Genomic DNA, 21,346 nt, shown 5'->3' on the forward strand with positions numbered 1-21,346 from the left:
AAAAAGGTATGCTAACTTTCTTTCAAAAATATACAAAAACTCCAAGTGACAGGATTGAGAAGAAAGGATCTTTACTCTTAACCATAAACTTCCCTGACAAATATAGAGAATATTTTAAATGTTTACCCCAAATATTTTTCTTAACCATCCTTTTCTCGAGGACGAGTAAAAGCCTAAGTATGGGGGTATTTGTTGACGGTTCTTAAGTATCAATTTTAATTATCAAATAAACAAGAGAAAGGACCAATATGCAACCAACACCTAGAATTAGGGTTTGATCTGACAGAATTCCACGAGTTTTGTTGTTTATCTATTTCTGCAGGGGGTTATCAGGAAATAAGGAAGAAAGGCCCACATGTCGGGATTACATAGAGATATCAGCGCACCGCACGATTTTCTACCATCTAGAAGACTCCAGAAGCCATAGGAAGAAAACAGAGGCCGAAAGGGGCCAGGCCTAGGGCGCCCGCCCTGGTGACCTGGGCGCCCGCCCCCTGTTGGATGCCAATCGGGACTCTCTTCGCACGGGATGTTCCACCGACCTATTGGATCAAGGAAAACATAGTACCACCTCGCCTACCGACCTAAAAACGCATAGAGGAGGAGGACTATATAAGGAGCCCCCCTGGCCCCTGGAGAAGACATGAAGAAATTATCATATAGATTGAGGGGTGCCCTCGAAGGAAAACCTCTTCTCTAATTAATATTTCTTTTTAGGCTTAGCAACCAATGTAAAGTAGAAATAGATCTTCTAGTTTCTACTAGATTGAGAGAGATAGAGTGGAGGTGTAGATTGGAGGAAGCCCGGCCTGTCGGTGTCTACTCCAAGCTTGTACCTGCGGGATCAAGTTCTCCTAACCCGAAGCTTGCTCCTAGGATTCTTCAGTATTTCGACTTCTAAATTCTAGTAAGTTCTTGTTTTATTGTTCTTCTGGTTTATGAGTTTACTTTAATCTCTTCGTGTAGAGTTTAGAGTAATCATTACTGGCGTAAACGTGGTGTTTAGGCTGGGGTACTCATAGATATTCCCTGACTAGCTGGACCGTGGTAGTAGTGAGGAACGTGACAATTCCGAGTTACCTTTGCAGACCATATCTCGTTAGCAGGAAGGATAGGGTTTATAGGTGCCGGTTGAACATCCTTTGTGGTGTCTAGATTCTGTTAGCCTCCCCAATAGAACAGTAGATCATCCTTACCAAGGTTAGAAGGAGACTACGGCTGCAATCTTCTCTATTTATCACTCACATCGAAAGACATTCTTTGTTGCCTAAAGGTTAGTAGTAATAGACCGGTTAGTCAGATGCACTCTTTCTCCTAGTGGTAAAAAAATAAATACGATACTCTGGATAACCTCTCGGGTGAAGTGCTCACCGATATCCGTGCGCTTGCGGATCAATTCCTTATTGCGTTCCCAAATATCAACAACGCTCTTGACCGAAGCTCCACACAGGGACACTGTTGACTGGTTGACTCCAAACCTAGTACTCATAACGGTAATCCTCATTCTAGTCATCTTCATTATCATAACCTGGGGTGTTGGGAAATTGCAAGAATGAGCACATATCGTACTCAACAAGTATAACCAGGGGTTCATGAGGCTCAAATAGCTGACACTGGTTTGACTGCATTTAGCTTTTAATAGTTGATAGCATGTTTAATCATTGGATAGCAAATGACAAGGTAGCATAAATAATCCCATAACCACATGATCAATGTATACAAGAATTAAGAATAACACATATAAACAACATAATAATCCTTCGTTTATCATCATTAGTCATGTTCATCAGTGTCCTTCTATTCCGTCAGTTTTCCGGGCCGCCCGTATCCGTGGGCACGGCTAGTATACCAGATTTAACACTCTACAGAGGTTGTACATCTTTACCCATGAGTTGTGATTTATCCTTTCGCTCGAGGTGATCAGCCTCTTAAATCACTACCAAGGAAGGTCGGTAGGGTTCATTATGAAGTCTTTCAGAGGTTCGTCTAACATGTTAGGGCCGCAAGGTTTCCTTTGCGTGCAGATATAGATACCCCCCTTCCAAATGGCACAATGACGCGTAGCCTATACATATAGGGACAGGGGCACGCACTATACCCAAAACAGTTCAGCCCCTCCGCCCTTTCGGGTAACCTCTAACAAGCTATAAAAGCTTACTCATACTTGACTAAAGCGAGAGCCATATAGCCCTCATGGTTGTACGAGTTGTCCCAGCTTTTGCCAAGGGATAAGTCCTTATGCACGGTCAAGATCAATCTAGCAAAAGCCAGAGTTCTTTCCACCCTTTATATTCAAGTTGCTAGAAAGCTTATTTTATTGTTTAATGTATATTCAAATATTCATGTTACAAGATCATGGATTAATAATCAAGCACTAGCAAGAACTACCAAATGCATATCCAAAATAGGTAACAAGGAATCCAGGATAACAATCATCTATGATTTTGCTAAGGTCATCAAGGTGGACACATGCATGTGATAAATGTTATATTAATTGTGTATAGGTAACAAGGATAATCCCAAGTTATACTTGCCTTGATCAAAGCTCTCCTGAGCCTGCTGGTCTTCAAATGCTTGATCTTGAGCACCAACGTACGGATCACCGTCTAATCCCAATCATCAATCAACAACACGCAATCCAATGTAGACAATCATATACGAAGCTAACAAGATATAATTAGAACATTACACCAAACAGTGGTAAAACAAATATAAAAGTTTATCAAAATATTCTACGCAGCGCTACGATCACACAAACGTAAGGTTCACGAAAATCGGAATTAAAACGGAGAAGTTATGCATTTTCCAAGATTTCCTATAAAGAAATAATTAATTAAATGCTAATGCAGAAATAAAAAGTTTCAAAACAGTAAACTACTACTTCTAACATGTAGAGCTCGAGAATACGAATCTAACGAAATTTGAATGGACAAAAACGGAGTTAAAATGAGCGTTTTATAAGCAAAACAAAATCAGTGGCATTTCTGTAAATACTGGAAAACGTATTTGGAACTCACTGAGTCGGTTTACGCTTTCATATTCGTCAAAACGTATTTACGAAAGGCGCCAAAGGGACTGCGGGTTCTAATGCCAAAAAGGAGAGGGGCTCTTTAGCGAAAACGACGCTGAACCGTTATCTTCTATTTACATGCGTTGATCTGCGAATCAACGGCCGAGATCGACCCGGGAGCCGTAGGCAGCGGATCCGGCCGCCGGAGCTGAGCCACCCACGGCGGCGCGCCATGGGCGCCGTCCAGGACTCGCCGGCATTCTCCATTCTCGCGACTCTGTGCACCAAAAACCAAGCCGAGGGTACAGGGAGAGGGAGAAGGACTCGCGAGCTCACCTAAGTGTTTGCTTTGGCCCGAGAGAGAACAGAACGCTCGGTTCACGGTGAGCAAGAAAAACTTGCTTCGGCGTGATCCAAATTTCGACGAACTCGATGGCTAGGGTTCCCGGGACGCAAAGAAACGGCAAAGGGGGTCACGGCAGGGGCGTAGGAGATTTATAGGGTCTTGGTTTGTGCAAAAAGGCAAGAAATCCTGGGTTCTCGGGTTTGATTCGGCCGGTAGAGGTGTCCTCCTCGGCCACGAACAGAGAAAGAAGAAAGGAGAAGGGATGGGCGCTGACGCGCGGGCCCCAGGTGTCGGTGAGAGCGAAGGTGGGGTCCAACTGTCGGTCAAAGAGGAGAGGGGGAAGCAAGGCGCGCCTGCTGCTACTGGGCCGTTCCCGGGCTGAGAAAGACAGCGGGCCGAAGGGGAAAAGTGAGAAGGGGGAGAGGGAGTTGGGCTTCGGCTGTTTTCCAGGGAGGAGGTTTCTTCTTTTCTTTCCTTTTCCATTTCATTTTCTAAAGCTTTCTTTTTGAAGAGGATTTTTACTGCAATTAAATTCTAGCGAAAATAATTTAGCACGAAATAAAATATGCTCCAGCATGAATGCACAATCAAGTTTACTAAACTTATGTTGAATTTTAATTCCAACAAAAATTTATTTATTTACTATATTTAAATCCGCACAAAAATACTTAAATAAATCCAATTCAACCCTATGAACTCAAAAGAAATTTTTGGGTGTTACAAACTCTACCCCCCTTAAAAGAATCTCGTCCTCGAGATTGAGCGGAACTTACTCAAACAAATATGAGTATGATTTTCTTAGATCATCCTCTCTTTCCCAAGTTGCTTCCGCTTCTGAATACCGATTCCATTGCACTTTGCACATTTTAATAACCCGACTTCTGGTGACTCTTTCAGCTGTCTCCAAAATTCGGACCGGATACTCTTCATAAGTAAGATCACCTTTAACAGAAAGCTCTTCCAATGGTATTTGCTCCTCAGGTACACGCAAACACTTCTTAAGTTGTGACACATGGAACACATCATGCACACCAGACAAACTTTCAGGCAACTCTAACTGATACGCTACTTCTCCACACCTTTGCAAAACTTTAAACGGACCAACATACCTTGGAGCTAGCTTGCCTTTCATATTAAACCTCTTCACACTCCGCATAGGTGACACTTTCAGATAGACATAATCACCTTCCTCGAAAGCTAGTTCTCTCCTACGTGTATCTGCATAACTTTTCTGACGAGACTGAGCAACTCTCAGATTATCCCGGATGGTTCTCACTTGTTGTTCTGCATGTCTAAGGACATCCGTACCAAACACCTGAGTCTCCCCAGTTTGATTCCAAAACAAAGGTGTTCTACACCTACGACCATACAATGCTTCAAACGGTGCCATTTTAAGACTTTGCTGATAACTGTTGTTATAGGAAAACTCTGCATATGGCAAACTCTTATCCCAACTAGTTCCATACTGCAAAGCACAAGCTCTTAACATATCCTCCAGTATCTGATTGATCCTCTCAGTCTGTCCATCTGTCTGTGGATGATATGCTGTACTAAAATTCAACTTTGTCCCCAAGGAATCATGCACTGCTTTCCAGAAAGTAGAGGTAAACTGAGTGCCTCTATCAGATACAATCTTCTTAGGCACTCCATACAAACAAACTATCTGCTCCATATACAACTCTGCTAGTCGGGCTCCTGAATCAGTTGTTTTGACTGGCAAGAAATGAGCAACTTTAGTCAATCGATCCACTATTACCCATATTGAATCATATCCTCTCTGTGTACGAGGTAAACCCACTATGAAATCCATGTCTACTTCTTCCCACTTCCATTCAGGAATCTTCATTGGTTGCAACAGTCCAGCTGGCCTCTGGTGTTTAGCCTTCACTCGCTGACAAGTATCACACAAAGCAACATACTCAGCTACATCTCTCTTCAACCCATACCACCAATACTTCTGTTTCAGATCTAGATACATCTTTGTACTACCAGGGTGTATGGAATATGCTGACTCATGAGCCTCTCTCAGAATCTTATCACGAATAGCCTTCACTTCAGGAACACATATCCTCTTTCCAAACCACAGTACACCGTTGTCATCTATTCTGAATCCTGGTGCTTTGCCTAGTATCACATTCTGTGCTATCTCCTTTAGTTTCTCATCTTCCAACTGTCCTTTCAATATCTCTTCCTCTAGAGTAGGAGTGACCTCAATTTCCATAGCATTTACTACAATTCCCAGATTCAAATATGCAAATTCAGCACACAACTCCTCAGATTCAGGTGTCGCCCGAAGCTCATTAGCGTATTTCTTTCTGCTAAGTGCATCAGCTATGATGTTCGCCTTTCCAGGATGATAATGCACTTCCAAATCATAGTCCTTTATTAGTTCCAACCATCTTCGTTGCCTCAAATTCAGATCTGTCTGGGTGAAGATATACTTCAAACTCTTATGATCAGTATATATGTCACTCTTATGCCCAATCAAATAGTGTCTCCAAATCTTTAGTGCATGAACCACAGCCGCTAACTCTAGATTATGAGTAGGATAATTCAGTTCATGTTTCCTCAACTGTCTAGATGCATAAGCAACAACTCTACCTTCTTGCATAAGAACACAACCCAAACCCAGACGAGAAGCATCACAATAGATAGAAAAACTCTTACTCAGATCTGGCAATACCAACACAGGTGCAGTAGTCAATCTCTTCTTAAACTCCTCAAAACTAGCTTGACACTTATCAGACCATACAAACTTAGCATTCTTCTCCAACAGAGCAGTCATAGGCTTTGCAAGTTTTGAGAACCCTTCAATGAATCTACGGTAATAACCAGCTAAACCAAGAAAACTACGAATTTCACTTACATCTGTAGGTGGTTTCCAATTCAGCACATCTTTCACCTTACTAGGGTCCACTGCAATACCACCATTAGAGGCAACATGACCCAGAAAAGAAACTTCTTCCAACCAAAACTCACATTTACTACGCTTAGCATACAGCTTATGTTCTCTAAGTTTCTGTAAGACCAATCTCAGATGTTCAGCATGCTCTTCCTTGGTTTTAGAGAATACCAGAATATCATCAATAAAGACCACCACAAACTTATCAAGGTACTCCATAAATACTTTATTCATCATGTACATAAAGTAAGCTGGTGCATTGGTCAAACCAAAAGACATAACTGCATACTCATACAACCCATACCTTGTTGTGAAAGCTGTCTTTGGTATATCTGAATTCCGAATCTTCAATTGATGATAACCAGAACACAAATCAATCTTAGAGAACACACAAGCACCTCTTAACTGATCAAATAAGTCATCAATCCTAGGCAGTGGATATTTATTCTTGATGGTAACCTCATTAAGTGACCGATAATCAACACACATCCTCTGACTACCATCCTTCTGATCAACAAAGATAACTGGTGCACCCCATGGTGATGAACTAGGATGAATGAACCCTTTATCTTGCAATTCCTTAATTTGTTTCTTAAGTTCTTCTAGTTCCTTAACCCCCATTCTATATGGTCTTTTAGCTATGGGTGCAGTACCAGGTAGTAATTCAATAATAAATTCAATGTCTCGGTCAGGTGGCATACCTGGCAATTCATCTGGAAAGACATCCGGAAACTCATCCACTACCAGATTCTGAGGATCAACATCATCATTCAGTTGGTTCACTTTAGCTGTGAGTGGAGCTTGCACTGCTACATCAACACTTATTCGTTCTCCCTTTGGTGTTGTCAAAGCCACTACTCTCTCCTTGCACTTAATATCTGTGTCATATTGCTTCATCCAATCCAAACCCAAGATCACATCTATGTCTGAAGTTCTCATAACCATGGGACTGATAGGAAAATCTACCCCCCTTAAAGAAAGACTTGCTGAGGGGCAACATAAAGAAACTGGTATAGTCCCACCCGGTGAATTAACTAGCATAGGGGTTTTCATTGCAACTAGTGGAATGCTATGAAATCTAACAAATGCTTGTGATATGAATGTATGCGAAGCTCCCGAATCAAATAAAACTATAGCATGGATAGAGTTGATGCTGAACGTACCCATCATGATCTCTAGTCCCTCCTGAACTGTCTCTGTAGCCACATTATTCACTGTCGCCGCATAAGCAGTAGACTTCTGGTTGCTATTCGGCTTGTTGAGCTTCTCCGGGCAGTCATATGACATATGTCCCTCTTTCCCACAACGGAAACACCTTGTAGGAGTGTTAGAAGCACTTCTTTTCATGGAGGTAGCATTTGAATTCCCTGAGCAGGGTGTCTGCTGACCATGCTGCTGTTGATTATAGTTACGTTGCTGAAATGAAGGACGTTGGTTCCCACTCTGTGACTGAGTCTGGAAACGCTGGGGTTGCTGGTTGCGTTCCACTGACTAACTGGTCCCTAGAACCTTTGTTGATAGCCTTGCTGAGAACTGAAACGCTGACGGTTGTTGCTCCCAGAACCTTGTGCCAGCATCCTTCTCTTCTTATCCTGACCCTTACGCATATTATCAAGCACAATGGCACGATTCATAAGAGCTTGGAAGGTAGGATAGGTGTTTCCAGCCAACTGCAACCTGAGCTCGTAGTAAAGACCGTTCATAAATAGACGCTGCTTATCAGCATCTTCCCTAACATCGTTCGGAGCATAGCGAGCCAACTGTTCAAAGGTGTCATGATATTCTGCCACAGTCATAGAGCCCATCCTGAGTGATCTGAATTCCTCTTGCTTGAGCTCCATCATTCCCTCATTTATATGTCGAGCTCTGAAGTCCCTACAGAATTCCAGCCATGTGACAGGAGGAGCATTGTTGGGACGAGCAGCTTGTTATGACTCCCACCATGTCTGAGCTGCCCCCTGAAGCTGTCCAGAAGCATACAACACCTTCTCCAAGTCATTGCACTGGGCTATGTTCAGTTGCCTCTCCACAGCACGTAACCAATCATCTGCCTCCATGGGATCAGCTGAGTGTGTAAATACTGGGGGTCTTCCCTTCATAAACTCCCCACGCTTATCTCTCACATGAACAGGTGGTGGTGTCGGTGGAGGTTGCTGCTGTAAGTGCTGCATGAAGACGTGCATCATCTCATTTTGGGTTTGCATGAGTTCCTCCACAGTAATTGGGGCATTGCCACCATTGCCATTGCCATGGCCTCTGCCTCTGCCTCTTCCCCTTGCTGCCATCTGCATTCCAAGGTATAGAAACACATCTTAGTAATGCCCAACATGACAATTACAAGAGTTAACGGAATCTGAAATTTTCTCGGGAAACATCAGCAGATCAGAAAATCAGTCATATCTCGAGTTCCAGAATTCAAAAGGATACATGAGGTACACCGTTGGAAAGTTAAAGAAATCGTCTACAACTTTTATTTAGATCATATTACCAGATTCCAAACAGGTAAATCTAAAACTGGGTAAAACCGAAACTGTTCCAGAATTCCAGACTGCGCAGAAACCTCAACTTTAAACAGTCATAACTCACAGCTCATAATAGATAATATGGTCATTCTTGCGGCATTGGAAAGATATGAAAGTCTACTTGTTACCAGAAAAATTTGATGAATATTGCATGAACAGAATTTGATTTATACCAGAATCTTTGCAGACTGCTCCAGAAAACAGCAAAGGACAGAAACAGGATATGACCCTAAACCACTATTTATTCATGTTCTTACTTAAGGTTCTTAACTACGGAACTTGTGGATATGCCCACAAGGTTCCAGCACTCATTACAAAAATCCAAATCAAGCATAAGCATAATAACAAACCAAACCAAGCATCAAAGGTTCACACTTCAAGCATTGACTCAACTTGCAGTACTAACGTTCTCTTCCTATTAAGGGTAAAGATCCATTAACTCTTATTTCAATGACGTTAGAAGGTGGTAAGAAAAGTTCTAAAAGCATATTCAAAGCAAAGAGTGGGGATGAGAACAAGTCTTTAAAATAAGCAACAAGGTGAAGATGAATGAGATATAGTGTAGAAGAAAATATCAAGGTTTATAGAGCAAGGATTTTATGTCAATTTCAAAACCTTAAGACGGCCAATTTCTAACAAGGCTTGCGTCCGACAGTCAACAAAGCTTTGATACCAATTTGTCACACCCATATTTTAAGAATAAAGTAGGATGCATAAAAGACTCATATGTGCCCCAGAAACAGTCGCACACATAAGTAGACAAATCTCAAATGTATCATTGCAGTGTTTATTACATAGCGGAATACAATATATCACATAGTCTCATACAAAAATGATAGCATGAAGTAAACCACGCTCTCGACGGAAGCTCCACACAGGGACACTATTGACTGGTTGACTCCAAACCTAGTACTCATAACGGTAATCCTCATTCCAGTCATCTTCATTATCATAACCTGGGGTGTTGGGAAATTGCAAGAGTGAGCACATATCGTACTCAACAAGTATAACCAGGGGTTCATGAGGCTCAAATAGCTGACACTGGTTTGACTGCATTTAGCTTTTAATAGTTGATAGCATGTTTCATCATTGGATAGCAAATGTCAAGGTAGCATAAATAATCCCATAACCACATGATCAATGTATACAAGAATTAAGAATAACACATATAAACAACATAATAATCCTTCATTTATCATCATTAGTCATGTTCATCAGTGTCCTTCTATTCCGTCAGTTTTCCGGGCCGCCCGTATCCGTGGGCACGGCTAGTATACCAGATTTAACACTTTGCAAAGGTTGTACATCTTTACCCATGAGTCGTGATTTACCCTTTCACCCGAGGTGATCAGCCTCTTAACCCACTACCAAGGAAGGTCAGCAGGGTTCACTATGAAGTCTTTCAAAGGTTCGTCTAACATGTTAGGGCCGCAAGGTTTCCTTTGCGCGCAGATATAGATACCCCCCTTCCGAATGGCGCAATGACGCGCAGCCTATACACATAGGGACAGGGGCTCGCACTATAGCCAAAACGGTTCAGCCCCTCCGCCCTTTCGGGTAACCTCTAACAAGCTAGAAAAGCTTACTCATACTTGACTAAAGCCAGAGCCATATAGCCCTCATGGTTGTACGAGTTGTCCCAGCTTTTGCCAAGGGATAAGTCCTTATGGAGGGTCAAGATCAATCCAGCAAAAGCCAGAGTTCTTTCCACCCTTTATATTCAAGTTGCTAGAAAGCTTATTTTATTGTTTATTGTATATTCAAATATTCATGTTACAAGATCATGGATTAATAATCAAGCACTAGCAAGAACTACCAAATGCATATCCAAAATAGGTAACAAGGAATCCAGGATAACAATCATCTATGATTTTGCTAAGGTCATCAAGGTGGACACATGCATGTGATAAATGTTATATTAATTGTGTATAGGTAACAAGGATAATCCCAAGTTATACTTGCCTTGATCAAAGCTCTCCTGAGCCTGCTGGTCTTCAAATGCTTGATCTTGAGCACCAACGTACGGCTCACCGTCTAATTCCAATCATCAATCAACAACACGCAATCCAATGTAGACAATCATACACGAAGCAAACAAGATATAATTAGAACAGTACACTAAAAGTGGTAAAACAAATATAAAAGTTTATCAAAATATTCTACGCAGCGCTACGATCACACAAACGTAAAGATCACGAAAATCGGAATTAAAACGGAGAAGTTATGCATTTTCTAAGATTTCCTATAAAGAAATAATTAATTAATGCTACTGCAGAATTAAAAAGTTTCAAAACAGTAAACTACTACTTCTAACATGTAGAGCTCGAGAATACGAATCTAACAAAATTTGAATGGACAACAACGGAGTTAAAATGCGTTTTATAAGCAAAACAAAATCAGTGGTATTTCTGTAAATACTGGAAAACGTATTTGGAACTCACTGAAGTCGGTTTACGCTTTCATATTCGTCAAAACGTATTAACGAAAGGCGCAAAAGGGACTGCAGGTTCTAATGCCAAAAAGGAGAGGGGCTCTTTAGCGAAAACGACGCTGAACCGTTATCTTCTATTTACATGCGTTGATCTGCGAATCAACGGCCGAGATCGACCCGGGAGCCATAGGCGGCGGATCCGGCCGCCGGAGCTGAGCCACCCACGGCGGCGCGCCATGGGCGCCGTCCAGGACTCGCCGACGTTCTCCATTCTTGCGACTCTGTGCACCAAAAACCAAGCCGAGGGTACGGGGAGAGGGAGAAGGACATCGCGAGCTCACCTAAGTGTTTGCTTTGGCCCGAGAGAGAACAGAACGCTCGGTTCACAGTGACGAAGAAAAACTTGCTTCGGCGTGATCCAAATTTCGACGAACTCGATGGCTAGGGTTCCCGGGACGCAAAGAAACGGCAAAGGGGGTCACGGCGGGGGCGTAGGAGATTTATAGGGTCTTGGTTTGCGCAAAAAGGCAAGAAATCCCGGGTTCTCGGGTTTGATTCGGCCGGTAGAGGTGTCCTCCTCGGCCACGAACAGAGAAAGAAGAAAGGAGAAGGGATGGGCGCTGACGCGCGGGCCCCAGGTGTCGGTGAGAGCGAAGGTGGGGTCCAACTGTCGGTCAAAGAGGAGAGGGGGAAGCAAGGCGCGCCTGCTGCTGCTGGGCCGTTCCCGGGCTGAGAAAGACAGCGGGCCGATGGGGAAAAGTGAGAAGGGGGAGAGGGAGCTGGGCTTCGGCTGGTTTTCCAGGGAGGAGGTTTCTTCTTTTCTTTCCTTTTCCATTTCATTTTCTAAAGCTTTCTTTTTGAAGAGGATTTTTACTGCAATTAAATTCTAGCGAAAATAATTTAGCACGAAATAAAATATACTCCAGCATGAATGCACAATCAAGTTTACTAAACTTATGTTGAATTTTAATTCCAACAAAAAATTATTTATTTACTATATTTAAATGCGCACAAAAATACTTAAATAAATCCAATTAAACCCTATTAACTCAAAAGAAATTTTTGGGTGTTACACTACGAATGGAAGCTTCCACAAGATGAGATGGTACCATCACTCTTCAATTAAGGTAACATCTTAAGATATGTGACTATCACTTTTATAAGCTTCTCCTTGGTTCTGGCGTTCACATAAGTAAAGAGACAAACATGTATCATTTATAACTCCAAATTAACCAACCCAACTGATTCACCATGTTTAGTCCTTTAATCTTTGTTCCTAGTACTACCTCCGTGATCCCACACTCCTAATCATATGAGCTAAAATGTTGCACATTCAATCTTTAGGAAGATATAAAGAAAAAGACATATACATAGATAGATTATCTTTCCATAAGGTTGAGCGATCTGATCTGACAATTGTTTTAAATGCTACACTCATGAACTTATCACCCATCAACTTTGTCTTGCTCTCTATGCTTAAGGATAGAGAAGAATAAATATATTGTTGGTTCTGTTGGTGTTTTCCACCAACAGGACCCATGCACTTGATCTCTGCCTTGTCTGTATAAACAGGACACATTTTGAGAAACATGGAGGATTTTTTAAACTCCCAGACTCTACCAAGTGAAGGACTTGGATCTACGAGAACAAACACACTAAGCAAGATACTGCCAACGCCGCACTTCGAACTGCTGGGCAAACGAAGAACATGGGTGACACCGTATCAAGAGGTGCAGATGTCAAGGTCCACACCTGAATCAAATGACGCACCTAGAGAATGAACACGGTGAGAAGTCTTGTTCAGAAGACTTAAAATATTGAACCCTCGCCGAAAGGTAAAATCGGTAGTTATCCATATTTATCCTTTCTGCATTCCCTTTTCCCTTAAATTGTTTACTTTCTTTAAAATGGCTTGTTAGTTAATCATGCTATCTTGAAAAGAAAATAAAAAAGTTAAAAATAGTAAGCCCCATATGAGTATGCTCGTGGCATAAAACCCATAAGTACATTCACTGTGGTGGCGTAAAAAAATAAAATAAATATATTCCTGTCCTATAGAAATGAAAATATAAAAATAAATTTATGATCCTACCAAAGAGAGTAATATTTATTAGAGGAGGCTCAACATGATAAAGGCTAGATATTTATGCTAGCACTTAACCAGTTCCACAAAGCTTTGTTGTCTATTTGAGCTCCACAGAATTCAAGGATCAAAGAAGACTAGCAGACGGAGGACATCCTAATTGCAGTTAGGGTGCTGCCGACATTCAAATACACCTCTGCCACCTGCTAGCTACATTAGAAAAAAATTACGTCAAAATCCAGCTTGGGGGAGAGCACCCCCATTTATCTAGCTAAGTGTTTCTACTCGCATTTATACTTTACTCAAATAATAAAAAGATGCATAATCATAAAAACCCAAATAAATATTTTATGCTTATATATATATATATATATATATCTTTGCTTAGTTTGCTAAATAAATAAATCAAGTTTGCTATGAACCCTCATGATAAGCTCTCACATGGAAATGATGAATAGTTGCTCAGCCATGATTAGTTCTCAAAATTGAAATCTCTCTCAAGTTTAGGCATGACTGTTACGAATTAAGATTTTCTCTAAACCTGAACTTGTGGCAAGAGTACTTGATCTAAAGTCTAAGTCGTTAACGGATACGATATGGGAAGGTTGAGCTGATGTTTATCTATTCCTAGAGATGCTAGAATTCTAGAGAAATTTATCTTTGAAAATCTTTAAAATGTTGCATGATGAGTTCCTGTATGATGAGAGTTTAAAATCCTACCACAACCATATATACATGCTTATTAGACTATGAACCATACATTTACTTTTTACTACTTATGAGCATTGAGTGTGGTCAAGCTATGTAGACCCTTAGGAACTTGTCATGCGGTTAAAATCAAGATTCACTTGCACGTTCACTCATACATGCTGCTTCTACTCCGGAAGTACGCATCCACATACATCCACTCATTTCCCTCTCTAGATTCACCCAAAATTATTCTACTCCTATCTAGGAGAGAATAGCCAAAAACATTATCCTATCCCTGTTATTCCCCGTGAAATAAATGCTTGAGATATTTTGGTTATTACCACTTGCCACATTATTCTAGGAGGGTGAGTGCTCTGAAAAAAAGTGAATACGAGGAAATAAAAAGGGGCAAGTGTCCGGAACCTCGAAGAAAAGAAAAAGTGAGACGAGAGATAAAAATGGACAAGTGTCCGACAGTAGAATTAGGGGTACAAGATACCCACCTGAGAGGAATGAAAAAGAAAATATGGAGCATCTCATTCTCCTCAAAAAGCTTCAAAGTGCAAGAAAGGTATGTATCCCCTCAAAAGAGCAAAAGTAGAATTAGACTTTCACCATTGTTTTCACCATTATCACCATCATCACCATACACCATTCATTCACCACACATGCACATCTTGATTTGACTTATTGACTTGTTTCTCTAGATCTATGGTTTGACTATGCAATAAATGTCTTGTAAGTATGTATTAGTTGTCTCCCACCTATGAGCTCCAGATATCAAAACCTTATCAGAGTAGGGTGAGAGAGAAGGCAGTGTCACTATGCCTCATACCACAAATAGTACATATGTCGAGGGTATCGGTAAGGGGTACCCTCAGCGATGCGCATTATGAGATTGCCCATACGAAGGTTGGGACCCCCAATTCGACGCCTTAATCTTACTTACGCGCCGCCAACGACGGTCGCAGCCTCGAATACGGAAATAGCGTCGAGCGAATCGGTCAGGGCTCGAGCAACGACTACCGTCGAAGACGGAAGCGGGCTCGAGCGAACCAAGAGACGTCGAGCGTTAGGACACTGTCCGCCACCTGACGCGCGCACGCGGGCGGGAGCATTAAATGCACCTGACGTTTCCCACCTAACACCCGGGTCACGGAAGGCGTGATAGGGAACAAGCTTCTGTCCCATCGTTCTTTTTGCAGCTTTCCCACCGAACGACCCAGGGTGCGTCAGGACGCAGGAAACGAGGATGGAACGTCTAATCAGGACCCCCTCGAGGCACCCAAGGTCAACGCTCCGGATGTCAGCCTATTACGCGGCGCCCGACCCTCGACCGAACGAGGTCCCTTCTCGGGGACGAGTCGGGCATCGACTGACAACACCACAGCTGCTCCGCCGGATCCGCCACCATACCATACGAGCATGCGGTCTCAGAACCAGCACAAGGCGGCTGGCAGGACAGCACGCAGGAGCACGCGTAATCATCACCAAGCTATCAAGATGGGACGGCTCGAGGCCATGACGTACGGAAGCCTCGAGTAGGTCAGCGCTCCATGCGGCTATCGATCCATACTCTAATATCTATGCATGTACCCTTTGTCTCTCCTTGGAGCTATAAAAGGAGGGACTCAGGAATAGAAGAGAGAGAGATCACAACGCAAGCACACACACACACACACGTAGCAGAGCGACATATTTCATTCCACGCTTGTATTCGCCCCTGTACAAGCACTTAGGTGCAAGATAATACAAACTCCCCCCCCCCCCGCTGGACGTAGGGCTTTCCTTTGCCCGAACCAGGATAAATCTCTGTGTCTTCTTGCATCACCATCCGGAAAGGGGAGCACGCATACAAATTTACTCGTTGGTGTGACCCCCCCCCGGGGAAAAACACCGACAGTTGGCGCGCCAGGTAGGGGTCCTGCGTGTTTTTCACCGATTTCCCACCACTTTCCGGATGACTACTCCTGCCTCGCCGCTTCCGCACTCCACGGTGATTTGGTTTGGGAGTCTCGAGTTCATGTCTACGGGCTTCGGCTACGACATGATCTTGCTCTCGGTCCAAGGACCAGGAGGAGTCCGCGTTACGCCAGCACGGTCGAAGGCTCCAAGACGCCCTCACCACCACGCCTCCCCGCCTAAGAAGAGGCGCGGGCAGCACCATCGCGGCCCCCTTGCTTCGGCACGACCAACAACTCGTGCAAGGCAAGATGCGGGCCACGGGTCGGCAACACCGTCTGACCGAGCGACAAGCGCGACGACTCAGCACCACGCGACGACGGGGGGAGACGCGTCTCGCGCACCCTCCCCCAACGCAGCTAGGCTGCCTCCACGCGGGCTGTTCTCTCCAAGGACGGCACTGCCGTTCGGATTGGACAACGCCGCGGCATCGCTCGCCAAGACGATATGCCCAAACGCTCAGACATACGTGGAAAGACCAATGGTCATCCCACGTAGTTCCGAAGAGCGGCGGCCGACGTCCGAACTGCCGGACCTTTCCCAAGTACGGGGCCTTCGCCGTCTAGGCCCCGGACGATACTCGATCACCTCCCTCAGGCAACGATGGCTGAAGGAAGGACGTGAATGTCTCCACGCTGCCGAGCTGGACTCCGACTCCGAGACAGACAGTTATGACCCTACGAGGGAATGCTATCACCTCGACGGAGCGGCAGAAACCACCGACGAGACACGGGATGCTGTTGCGGGTGGACGAGCCCCCGCGGCACAAGAAGACCCCAGGACGCCTGGGAACGACGGACGGTTCGACCCTCTTCCTCAGGAAGATAGAACTGCGCAGCTCGCGCAGCTGCGGGAGCTCAAGATGAAGCTCGACGAAGATCGCGAGCGCCTCGTCCTGCTCGAGCAAATCCTCGAACAAGACCTGCCCTACCCGCCAGGCGGAAGTGTCCGCAGACGCGCTCGAGAGGTACATCGACAGATCGTCGGTGACACGGAGGCGGAGCAACCTGTCGGCCGTTTTCCTCGAGCAGGCCAAAATGTAGTGGCAGCGACGATGCTGCTGCGTAACATGCCAGAACCATCGAATTCCCAGGCCCGACGAATTCGGGATGAGGTTCAGACGTTGCTCCAGGTGGCAGCAGTTCAACAAGCCGAAAGTTCGGCATCTCGACGACGAGGAGCTGCCACAGAGAAGCGCGACGAACAGCCTCTAATCGAAGAGGAGGTGTCTGTCCAGCAACAACCTCCCCCTCGAGGCAGAAAGACCGCTCTCATCCTCCCTGCCGACAATCAACGTCGACGCGACGCGCGACACGACGTCAAAGAAAGTAGACGCCGACGGCACGGAGACGCAGAAGAACGTGGTTATAGCGCGCATCGCGGTGGGAGGTACGACAGCGACGAGGACCGGGTGGCCCCCGAGCCACCAGGCCCGCGGGTGTTCAGCAGAGCAATTCGCAGCACGCCCCTGCCTAGTCCATTCCGACCCCCAACCAGCATCGCGAAGTACAATGGAGAAACCAAGCCAGAGCTATGGCTGGCCGATTTCAGACTGGCTTGTCAGCTAGGCGGCGCTCGGGGGGATGATCGAGCCATCATCAGACAACTACCCCTTTTCCTCTCCGACACCGCCCGTCGATGGCTCGAGGAACTCCCAGCCAATCAGATTCACAACTGGGTTGACCTGGTCAGAGTATTCGAGGGTAACTTCAAAGGGACCTATATACGGCCAGGGAACTCGTGGGACCTCAGCAAATGCAAGCAGAAGACAGGAGAGACTCTTCGGGAGTACGCTCGACGCTTCTCGAAGCAACGCACTGAGTTACCACACATCCCCGACCACGACGTCATCTTGGCGTTTGTCTCGGGCACCACCAGTCGAGACTTGGTGCGGGAATTAGGCCGCAATCGACCTCAGACCGTCGACGAGCTGATGGACGTAGTAGCTAACTACGCGGCAGGGGAGGAGGCAGTCGGCGCTTTCTTCAGCTCAGAAGGAAGAAAAGGCAAGCAGCCCGTCGATGAAGAAGGGACTTTCGGTCGAGGCCTCAAGAAAAATAAAAAGAAGCAGAAAGTACGGCAGTTCCACCAGGGAGATTCGGGTGACGACCTTGTCGCCACGATGGATCGAAAGAAGCCGCGAGGCCCTCCGGAGGGGGGAATCTTCGACAAGATGTTGGAGGAGCCGTGCCCTTACCATAAGGGAGGCGCAAACCACAAACTCAAGGATTGTCGCATGCTGAGAAAGCATTTCGACGGTCAGGGGCTCAAAAAAGATGCGCGTGATGACTCCAAGAAGGAGAAGGCTGGCGGCAAGGAGGACAACAAAGATGACGACGGCTTCCCCGCCGTCCACGACTGCTACATGATCTATGGCGGGCCTTCGACTCAGTTGACCACGAGGCAACGCAAGAGGGAGCGTCGCGAAGTCTTTGCGGCAAGGATGGCGGTGCCCCAGTATCTTAGCTGGTCAAGCACTCCCATCACCTTCGACCGAGAGGATCACCCCGACAAAGTGGTCGCCCCAGGCGTCTACCCGCTCGTCGTCGACCCCATCATCGTCAACACCCGACTCTCGAAAGTGCTGATGGACGGCGGCAGCAGCCTCAACATCATCTACCTCGAGACCCTCGATCTCCTCGGTATCGATAGAGAACGCCTCCAGCCAAGCGCCGGCGGCTTCCATGGCGTCGTACCAGGGAAAAAAGCACTGCCAGTAGGTCGAATCGACCTACCGGTCTGCTTCGGAACGGCGGCCAACTTCAGGAAGGAGACCCTCACCTTTGAGGTGGTTGGGTTCCGAGGCACATACCACGCCATCATCGGACGCCCGGGCTACGCGAAGTTCATGGCTATACCCAACTACACATACTTGAAGCTGAAGATGCCTGGTCCCAAAGGCGTCATCACCATCAGCTCTTCCTTCGAGCACGCGTACGAGTGCGACGTCGAGTGCGTCGAGTACGGGGAGGCGGTCGAGAGCTCCACCGAGCTCGTTGCGAAGCTCGAAGCCATGGCCGCTGAGGCTCCAGAACCTAAACGTCATGCGGGCAGCTTCGAGGCGGTGGAAGGTACTAAGAAGATCCCGCTCGACCCCAACAACTCCGACGGCAAGGTGCTGGCAATCAGCACCGACCTCGACCCCAAATAGGAAGCCGTGCTCGTCGACTTTCTCCGTGCGAATGCTGATATGTTTGCATGGAGTCCCTCGGATATGCCGGGCATACCGAGGGAAGTCGCCGAGCACTCCTTGGAGATTCGAGCCGGTTCCAAGCCAGTGAAGCAGCGGTTGCGCCGATTCGACGAGGAAAAGCGCAAGATCATTGGCGAGGAAGTCCAAAAGCTTTTGACGGCCGGATTCATCAAGGAGGTTCATCATCCTGACTGGTTAGCGAACCCTGTATTAGTTAAGAAAAAGAATGGGAAAATGAGGATGTGTGTTGATTATACTAGTTTGAATAAAGCATGTCCAAAAGTTCCCTTTCCATTACCACGCATTGATCAGATTGTCGATTCTACCGCGGGATGTGAAACCCTTTCTTTCCTTGATGCATATTCTGGTTATCACCAAATAAAAATGAAAGAGTCCGACCAGTTCGCGACCTCTTTCATCACGCCTTTCGGGATGTATTGCTACGTGACCATGCCATTTGGGCTTCGAAACGCGGGAGCCACGTATCAACGTTGCATGCTCCACGTATTTGGCGAACATATAGGTTCAACGGTCGAGGCCTACGTCGACGACATTGTCGTCAAGTCAAAGCAACGAGGAGACCTGATCCAGGACCTCGAGGTTGCTTTCAGCTGCTTGCGCACCAGCCGGATCAAGCTTAATCCCGAGAAGTGCGTTTTTGGCGTGCCTCGAGGCATGCTCTTAGGATACATTGTTTCACAACGCGGTATCGAGGCCAACCCCGAGAAAGTCTCGGCCATCACGAAAATGGGGCCAATTCGAGACATCAAGGGTGTCCAGAGAGTCACGGGGTGCCTGGCGGCTCTGAGCCGTTTCATCTCGAGACTAGGAGAAAAGGCATTACCATTATATCGACTCCTGAAGAAGGTCGAGCGTTTTTCTTGGACCCCCGAGGCCGAGGAAGCACTCGAAAAGCTGAAAAAGACGCTGACTTCGGCACCAGTCCTGGTTCCACCTCAACCTGCGGAGCCGCTGCTCCTCTACGTCGCGTCGACGACCCAGGTCGTCAGCGCGGCGGTGGTGGTCGAAAGACAAGAAGAGGGTCACGCGCTGCCAGTCCAAAGGCCGGTCTATTTCGTCAGCGAGGTGCTTTCGGAGACCAAAGCGCGTTACCCACAAATCCAGAAGCTGATCTACGCCGTAATCCTCGCCCGCCGTAAATTACAACATTATTTCCTTGGTCATCCTATCACGGTGGTCTCTTCTTTCCCTTTGGGCGAAATAATCCAGAGCAAGGAGGCCATGGGAAGGATAGCGAAGTGGTCGGTCGAGCTCATGAGCGAGACTCTCACTTATGCGCCTCGAAAGGCTATCAAATCGCAAGCCCTGGTAGACTTCGTCGCAGAATGGACGGACTCCCAGCTTCCCCCGACTCAGGTCCAGGCGGAGCTGTGGACAATGTATTTCGACGGGTCACTCATGAAAACTGGGGCCGGGGCCGGCCTACTGTTCATCTCACCCTTGGGCGTCCACATGAGGTACATAATCAGGATTCATTTCGCCGCATCTAACAATGTCGCAGAATATGAGGCCCTCGTCAACGGTCTCAAGATCGCTATTGAGTTAGGAGTCCGACGCCTCGACGTCCGAGGCGACTCCCAACTCGTCATCGACCAGGTAATGAAAGCCTTGAGTTGCCATGACCCAAAGATGGAAGCATACTGCAAGGAGGTGCGTCGACTCGAAGACAAATTCCACGGCCTCGAGCTCGTCCATGTCGCTCGACGCTACAACGAGGCAGCCGACGAACTCGCCAAGATTGCATCTACCAGAGGCACAGTGCCGCCTGATGTATTCTCAAAAGATCTACACGAGCCATCCGTCGACTTAAGCACGGGGGCTGGCGCCGATACCACCATCGCCCAACCAACCAATGCTGTCGATGCGCTCTTGATGGAGGAAGAGGTGATGGAAATAGAACGACGACCGGGTCGACCATTCGATTGGCGCACACCGTTCCTCGACTGCCTTATCCGCGGTGAGTTGCCAGAAGACAGGACAGAAGCTCGTCGTATCGCTCGACGGGCCAAATCATATGTGATCTACGGTGAAGACAACGAGCTATATCGACGGAGCCCGACGGGAATCTTACAGCGTTGCATCACCATAGAAGAAGGCCGAAAACTCCTCGACGACCTGCATTCGGGGGCTTGTGGCCACCACGCCGCCCCACGGACCCTTGTAGGAAACGCTTTCGGCAAGGCTTT

At 46.2% G+C, this 21,346-nt stretch overlaps 1 long non-coding RNA gene across 1 annotated transcript in view; it reads right to left on the reverse strand.

Moving 5' to 3' along the window:
• LOC110431596 overlaps positions 1-15,875 on the reverse strand; it is a 21,132-nt gene extending 5,257 nt beyond the window's left edge. The window contains exons 1-2 of the long non-coding RNA XR_002449005.1: positions 15,862-15,875; positions 10,243-10,246 (exon numbers count right to left, since the gene is read on the reverse strand). This is a non-coding gene — a long non-coding RNA (uncharacterized LOC110431596). The remainder of the gene's footprint in view (positions 1-10,242; positions 10,247-15,861) is intronic.

Source organism: Sorghum bicolor, chromosome 1 (genome assembly GCF_000003195.3).
Source record: "Sorghum bicolor cultivar BTx623 chromosome 1, Sorghum_bicolor_NCBIv3, whole genome shotgun sequence".
In the NCBI taxonomy this organism is placed as follows: domain Eukaryota; kingdom Viridiplantae; phylum Streptophyta; class Magnoliopsida; order Poales; family Poaceae; genus Sorghum; species Sorghum bicolor.